This window comes from Mobula birostris, chromosome 4 (assembly GCF_030028105.1).
Source record: "Mobula birostris isolate sMobBir1 chromosome 4, sMobBir1.hap1, whole genome shotgun sequence".
NCBI lineage: Eukaryota > Metazoa > Chordata > Chondrichthyes > Myliobatiformes > Myliobatidae > Mobula > Mobula birostris.
Window position 1 is genome coordinate 199,190,816 of NC_092373.1, and position 8,529 is coordinate 199,199,344.

The window sequence follows — 8,529 nt, forward strand, 5'->3', positions numbered from 1 at the left end:
TCCTGCACTCACTGCACTCACTTACCACAAGGTCTGACGGATGGCTTGTCAGCCTTGGAGATTTATCCACCCTAATTTACTTCAAGATGGCAAGCAGTTCCTTTTCTGTAATCGGGATTCAGTCCATCACATCACTGCTCTTTTCCCTCAGTTGTCTGGCTCCCAAGTAAATACAGATGCCAAAAATTTCCTCTATCTCACTTCCATACATAAGTCCTCACACTCATCTTCAAAGTCAGCAACTCTGTCCCTTGTTGTGCTTCTGCCCTTTAGACCACATGACATAGGAGCTGAATTAGGCCATTTGGCCCATGAAGTCTGCTCTGCCATTCAATCATAACTGATCCTTTTTTTCCCTTCCTCACCCCCACTCCCTGGCCTTCTCCCCGTAACCTTTACTGCCATAGCCAATCAAGAACCTATCAAGCTCTTCCTGAAATACACCCACTGACTTGGCTTCCATAGCTTCCTGTGGTAATATACTACCCTTTGGCTAAAGACATTTCTCTACATCTCTGGTTTGAAAGGGTGCCCCTTTACCCTGAGGCTGTGCCCTCTTGTCCTTAACTCCATCACCACAGGAAACATACTTTCCACATCTACTCTGTCTAGGCCTTTCAACATTCAGAAGGTTTCAATGAGATCCCCCCCTCATATTTCTAAATTCCAGCAAGTATAGACCCAGAGATATCAAACGTTCCTCGTATGACAACCCCTTCATTCCTGGAATCATCCTTGTGAACCTCCTCCGAACCCTCTCCAATGCCAGCACATCTTTTCTTAGATGAGAACTTAACAGTTCTCAAGGTGAGGCCTGACCAGTGCCTTATAAAGCCTCAGCATCACATCCTTGCTCTTGTATTCTAGACTTCTTGAAATGAATGCTAACATTGACGAGACCATCAGCACCCACGAGACTGAACATCCAGAAGCTGCCTTCATCATCGCCAGTAACTGTAATAGAGCTTCACCGTCCAATGTCTCTCCGAAGTTTTGTCAACACATCCGGGTGAGCACACAGGGAGATCGCAAGCTCAACCATCTGCAACGCTAACAAAGCGCTCCTCCACCCGCCATTTGGAAAGTCAGATCACTCCACCATCTTGCTTTTGCCGAGGTACAGACAGAAGTTGAAACAAGAGGTGGCCACAGTTAAAACCATCCAATGTTGGTCCGACCATCGGCCTCCATGCTACAGGACTGCTTTGATGACGTCAACCAGAATGTCTTCCATGATGAGGATGTCGCCGAGTTCACGGAAGGGGTCACGAGTTTCATCCAGAAGTGCATCAAGGATGTTGTCCTCCAGAAATTGGTCAGGGTCTATCCACACCAGAAACCCTGGATCAACAGTTCCGTGTGAGCAGCACTTACCACGTGACACAGAGCATACATTGCTGGTGACTAACAGGAACTCAGGAAATGCAGCTATGATCTGTGCAAAGTCATCAAGGCAGTGAAACGACAATATAGGAACAAGATCCAGACACAACTCTCCACCAACAACGCACGCAGCTTATGGCAAGGTCTGCACACCATCACAGACTTCAAAGCTAAACATTTACATCTTTCGTGTAGGTAGGCAACCAAAGCTGTACACAAAACTCCAAATTAGGCCAGCTTGTACAACTTCAACATAACATCCCATCTCCTGTACACAAATAGAGGGAAGGGAGATCCCATTGATCTTCTCAGTAGTTTTTACTATTCCCTGGAGAGAGCTGTGATGCAGTTTCCATACCACATAATGATGCAGTCAGACTTTTGATTGTGCTCTTGTAGAAAGTTACTACAACAGGGATGGGGAGCCATGCAGACCTCATTCTCCTCAGATGCTGTAATGCCTTCTTGACTAACGAGGAGGTGTTGTAGGTCCAGGTTAGATCATCACCAAGGAACTTTATGCTCTTCACTCTCTCCGGGGCAGAGCCACTGACCTCCTGAGCCTTCCTGAAGTCCACATTCATCTCTTTTGTTTTGTCCAATTTGAGACTTGGATTGCTGTTCAGGCAGCATTTGACAAGCCTCTCTACCTCCAATCTGTATGCCGACTCATCATTGTTAGTGATGAGGCCTACCACTGTAGTCTCATCAGCGAACTTTATAATGCCATTTCAGCTGAATCTGGCAGTGCAGTCATGAGTCAGCAGCAAGCTGGGGTTGGTGTGGGTATCATGCTCAGTGTGATAGACCATAAGACCATAAGACAAAGGAGCAGAAGTAGGCCATTCGGCCCATCGAGCCTGCTCCGCCATTTTATCATGAGCCGATCCACTCTCCTATTTAATCCCACTCCCCCGCCTTCTCACCATAACCTTTGATGCCCTGGCTACTCTATAGAGTTTGAGATGTTGCTACCAGCCTGGACTGACTCAGGTTTTTCTGTGAATAAGATAGAGATCTAATTCTGGAGAGGGATGATAAATTCCAATGAGCACAATTTACCCATCAGTCTCAGAGGGATAATTGTCTTAAGCAGCAAACTAAAGTTGATAAGTTCTGCTGTATGAAGCATCAGTTTCTAGGTAGGGCAGGACGGAGTGGAGGGCTGAGGCTGTGGCATTTTCAGTGCACTGGTTTGAGCGGCAGATGAATTGGAAAGCGTCCAACGTAGCTGGAAGGTGGGATTTATGCGATCCATTACCAGCCGTTCAAGACACTTCATGAGTGTTCAAAATTCAAAGCACATTTATTATCAAACTGTGTGTGCATGATACAACTTTGAGATTCATTTCCTTAATGGTAGACACAAAACGAAGAAACCTATAAAAACTCATTTTTAAAAAAAAGACCGTCAAACCCCCAATGTGCTGAGAAAAAAACTAAATTGTGCAAAAAATAAAAGCAAGCAAATAGTGTTCAGAGGTCAAGTCCACAAAAGAGAGTCCGTCCACAGATACAAAGCCACAATCTCAGTTCAGTGCAAGGAAACGTGGGGAAGCGGCGAGTAAACTGATCCATCCTTTGCCTCGGGCCCCGACACCCTGACCTTTTCAATCTGGCCCGGCGCTTAAATCATTGTCCAAACATCAGGTCCTGTTGCTTTGATATGCTCTGGGGCCTGGAGTTGAAGTCATTGCCACCAGGTGGTAATAGTTTAGGAAAGGTACCATTGATCTCTTGGGCACCGGAATGATGGTAACTGCCTTAAAGCCTGCAAGAATAGTGGACTATTGCAAACAGGTATTAAAGATGGTCATTAAGACCTCTGTTAGCTGGGCCACCCAACCAGGTATGTTGCCCAGTCCTGCAGTTTTGCATGGATTTACCCTGGCTAGGATCATGCTCACCTCAGCTGCAGCCAAACAGAGTGCCTGCTCCTCAGACAGAGAGTGGTCTTCCCTCAAAATTACATTCATTGCATCAAATTGTGTGTAGAAGGCCCTCAGCCTATCAGGAAGTGAGGTGCCACTATCTTTGACACGCAGGATGTACTTGTAATCTGTTATGGTTTGTATCCCTTGCCACATTCGCCGCCTGTCCCTGGTGTCAGAAAGGTGACTGTGAATTTTCTGTGAGTACTCTCGCTTTGCCTTCCTGATGGCATGTGAGAGCACTGCTCTTGCTGACCTTAGAGCCACCCTGTCCTCCGATCTGAAGGCAGTGTCCAGATCCCTAAGCAGTGCACCTTCATCTGCAGTCAACCATCATTTCTGGTTTGCCCCGGCAGTGTAGTATTTAACCACAGTAATATCCCCAATTCCTTTATCAACATAGCTAGTCATTGATAATGCATATTCACCAACGTCGACACGATGATTGTAGGTAGCTGCCTCTCTGCACGTGCTCCAGTCCGTGCTTTCGAAACAGTCCTGTAGTGCTGAGGTGGCACCTTCTGGCCAGGTCCTGACCTTTCTATAAACTGGTTTGTCTCACATAACCAGTGGTCTGTATGCAGGGTCTAGCAAAATGGGTATTTGGTCTGAGTAGCCGAGGTGAGGGCAGGAGTAGCGATGTAAGCTCCACAAGCAATGGATTAGTCCAGGTCTAACATATTCTCTCCTCTGGTTGTGAAGCTGACTTGCTGGTAGAACTTTGGCAGGACTATTTTTAAATTGGCATGAGGGAACATGAGGGGAAACTTCTTCACTCAGAGGGTCGTAAGAATGTGGAGCAAGCTGCCAGCGTAAGTGGTGCTGACGGGGTCTATTTCAAAGTTTAAGAGAAGCTTGGATTGGTACATGGATGGTAGGGGTATAGAGGGCTATGGTCAATGGGAGTAGGCAGTTTAAATGGCTCTGTACAGACTGGCTGAGCCAAAGGGCCTGTGTTTCTGTGCTATACTTAGAAACATAGAAACAAAGAAAACCTACAGCACAATACAGGCCCTTCGGCCCACGAAGCTGAGCCGAACATGTCCCTACCTTAGAACTACCTAGGCTTTGCCCATAGCTCCACGTACCTATCCAGGTGTCTCTTAAAAGACCCTATCATTTCCGCCTCCACCACCACCACCGGCAGCCCATTCGACGCACTCACCACTCTCTGCGTAAAAAACTTACCCCTGACATCCCCTCTGTACCTACTTCCAAGCACCTTAAAACTATGTCCTCTTGTGCTAGCCATTTCAGCCCTGGGGAAAAGCCTCTGACTATCCACACAATCAATGCCTCTCATTATCTTGTACACCTCTGTCAGGTCACCTCTCATCCTCCGTCGCTCCAAAGAGAAAAGGCCGAGTTCACTCAACCTATTCTCATAAGGCATGCTCCCCAATCCAGGCAGCATCCTTGCAAATCTCCTCTGTACCATTTCTATAGTGTCCACGTCCTTCCTGTAGTGAGGCAACCAGAACTGAACACAGTACCTGTACTCCAAGTGGCGTCTGACCAGGGTCCTATATAGCTGCTACATTACCTCTCGGCTCTTAAACTCAATCCCACGATTGATGAAGGCCAATGCACCGTATGCCTTCTTAACCACAGAGTCAAACTGTGCAGCAGCTTTGAGCATCCTGTAGACTCGGACCCCAAGATCCCTCTGATCCTCCACACTGCCAAGAGTCTTACCATTAATGCTATATTCTGCTATCGTATTTGACCTACCAAAATGAACCACCTCACACTTATCTGGGTTGAACTCCATCTGCTACTTCTCAGCCCAGTTTTGCATCCTATCAATGTCCCGTTGTAACCTCTGACAGCCCTCCACACTATCCACAACACCCCCAACCTTAGTGTCATCAGCAAACTTACTAACCCATCCCTCCACTTCCCCATCCAAGTCATTTATAAAAATCACAAAGAGTAGGGGTCCCAGAACAGATCCCTGAGGCACACCACTGGTCACTGCCCTCCATGCAGAATATGACCCGTCTACAACCACTCTTTGCCTTCAGTGGACAAGCCAGTTCTGGATCCACAAAGCAATGTCCCCTTGGACCCAATGCCTCCTTACTTTCTGAATAAGCCTTGCATGAGGAACCATGTGGAAGCTTTAGAGAGGGTGTAGAGGAGATTCACCAGGATGCTGCCTGGATTAGAAAGCATGTCTTATGAGGAAAGGTTGAACAAGTTACGAGCAAAGGAGGATGAAAGGTGATTTGATGGAGATATAAGATGCAAAGAGGCATAGACAGAGTGGACAGGCTAATACATGTGGGTTTAATTTTAACTTTATTGGAGGAAAGTATGGGACGGTGATGTCAGAGGTAGATTTTTATAGAGAGTGGAAGGTGTGTGGAATGCACTGCCAGGGGAATGCCAGGGGAAGTGGTAGAGGCAGATACATTAGGGATATTTAAAGATTCTTAGATAGGCATCTGGATCAAAGAAAAATGGAGGATTATGTGGGAGGAAATGGTTAGATTGAACTTGGAGTAGGTTAAAGTGCTGGAGCACCATTGTGGGCGAAGGGCCTGTACTGTGCTGTACTATTCAATGTTTAAAAAAAGAAATAGATAGGTAAGTTGGTTTAGTATTATCACATGTAAGGATGTACAGTGAAAAATTTGTCTTCCATACCATTCATACAGATCCATTCATTACAACAGTACATTGAGGTAGAACAAGGTAAAACAATAACAGAATGCAGAATAACGTGTAACAGCTACAGAGAAAGTGCAGTGCAGGTAGACAATAATGTGCAAGGTCATAACAAGGTAGATTGTGAGGTTAAGAGTTCATCTTATTGTACTAGGAAACTATTCAACAATCTTAAACAGTGGAATAGAAGCTGTCCTTTGGTAGGCTTCTTACACAGAAAATGGTGGGTGTGTGGAATGCACCACCTGGGTGGTGGTATAGACGGTTTCATTGGGGACAGCAAAGACACTCTTAGACAGCTACATGGATGAGAGAAAAATGGCGTGCTATGTGGGAGGAAAGCGTTAGATTGATGTTCAAGTAGGTTAAAAGGTCAGAACAAAATCGTGGGTCAAAGTGCCTGTACTATGCTGTATTGTTCTATGTTCTGTGTTCAAACCCTTCGTCAATTACACTGGACAGCAAATGTTTTGAAAAGTGTTGCTTCCACAGAAGTGATTTTTGTTTCTGATTGGCCTTGACAGAGTGAATGTGGAGAAGATGTTTCCTAAGATGGGAGAGTCTAAGACCAGGGGACACAGCTTCAGAGTAGAGAGACCTCCTTTTAGAATGGACGTGAGGAGGAATTTCTTTAGTCAGAGAACGGTGAATCTGGCAGCTGTGGAGACTACGTTTTTATGTATATTTAAGGCAGAGGTTGATAAGATCCTTGATTGGTCAGGGCATGAAGGAATACAGAGAGAAGGCAGGAGGTTGAGGTTGAGAGAAAAATTGGATCAGCCATGATGAAATGGCAGAGCAGACTCAATAGGTCAAATGGCCTAATTCTACTCCTAAATCTTATAATAGATTGTTTGAAGCTGAACACAAATATAATTTCAAACCACATAGGAATTTGGAGAAACAAGTAATTAACTTTTATTGAATATAACTGTCTAATTTGCATAATGATGCTGATGCTTTGATAAAAATGTTTTGTTGATTTTCGTTTGTACTGTGTCTGAGGCGTTTTGCTGAAGTGTCCGACAATAACACTGGACCACAATTTTTTTCAAAACTGTTCCTTCCTCAGAATTTGTTTTTGCCGATGATAGGCTGCTTGAAGCTGAACACTAGTATAATTTTAGACTACTTGCAGGAATTTGGAGAAATGATCAACTTTTATTGAATATGATGCGTTTAATTGAGGGTGCTGACGGCTTGCAATTGTCAGCTAAGCTAAAAATGTTTTGTTGTTGATTTTAATTTGTACTCAGTGTCTGAGGCTTTTCGCTTAAGTATCCAATAATAATCAGTCTGTACTTGATGGATTCCAGTTGCCCTGATACTGCTTATTCATCACCACAATGTCCTGGTGAACCTTTTCACCATGCTCATCACTGACAGCACCATGATTTGCAGGGAAGAAGTCCAAATGGGAATGCAGAAAATGAATCTTTAGTGACATGGTTCACTTCATGATTTTATATGTTTGAAGCATGTTGTCAACCAGCTGAACGTAATTTGCTGCTCTGTAGGCGCCAGGAAAATTTTCATTGGCAGCTTTGAATGCCTACCATGCAATTTTCTCCAGTCCCTCTACAAGTTATTCAAATTACCTTTCCCTGATTACCTGTTTGATCTGTAGCCAAAAAAAAGTCTTCCTTAATCTTGGCATCAATTATTCTGTCGTGAATTATGAATTGAAATAACAAATATAGTCAATTTTAAAAATGGTGCGTGACAGCAAAATGTTTTTTAGATTATGAGAACACTCAGTCCTCTTTTATTGTCATTTAGAAATGCATACATGCATTAAGAAATGATACAATGTTTCTCCGGAGTGATATCACAGAAAACAGGACAAACCAAAGACTAACACTGACAGAACCACATAATTATAACATATAGTTACAGCAGTGCAAAACAGTACCATAATTTGATGAAGAACAAACCATGAGCACGGTAAAAAAAGTCTCAAAAGTCCCTGGGTCGATCGACTCCCGAGTCCCCGATAGCAGGCGGCAAAAGGGACAAAACTCCCTGCCATAAACCTCCAGGCACCATCAACTTGCCGATGCTTTGGAAGCAGCCGACCACAGTCAACACTGAGTCCATCCGTCTGAAAACTTCGAGCCTCCGACCAGACCCTCCGATACAGCCTCCCGAGCGCCATCCTCTGCCGAGCGCCTTCGACTTTGCGCCGGCTGCTGAAACAAGCAAAGCCAAGGATTTCGGGGCCTTCTGCTCCGGAGATTCCGGTTACCACACAGTAGCAAGCCACAGCGAAGCGGGCATTTCAGAAGTTTTCCAGATGTTCCTCTGTACTCTCACGTACGTCTCCATCAAATCAGAATTGTGTATGGTACCCTATTTGACAGATAACAGATATTCATCACCGGAGAGGCCGCGTGTGCTGCCGTCGCACCGCCATCTTCTCCTCCAATTTCACAGTGATTTTCATGATTGGCAGCCCAAAATCCATAAGATACACCCAAAAGTATTCAGGAAGCAAAATCATTGTTGTACAGTGTAATCAGCCAGCAAAGATGGATTCCAGTTGCCC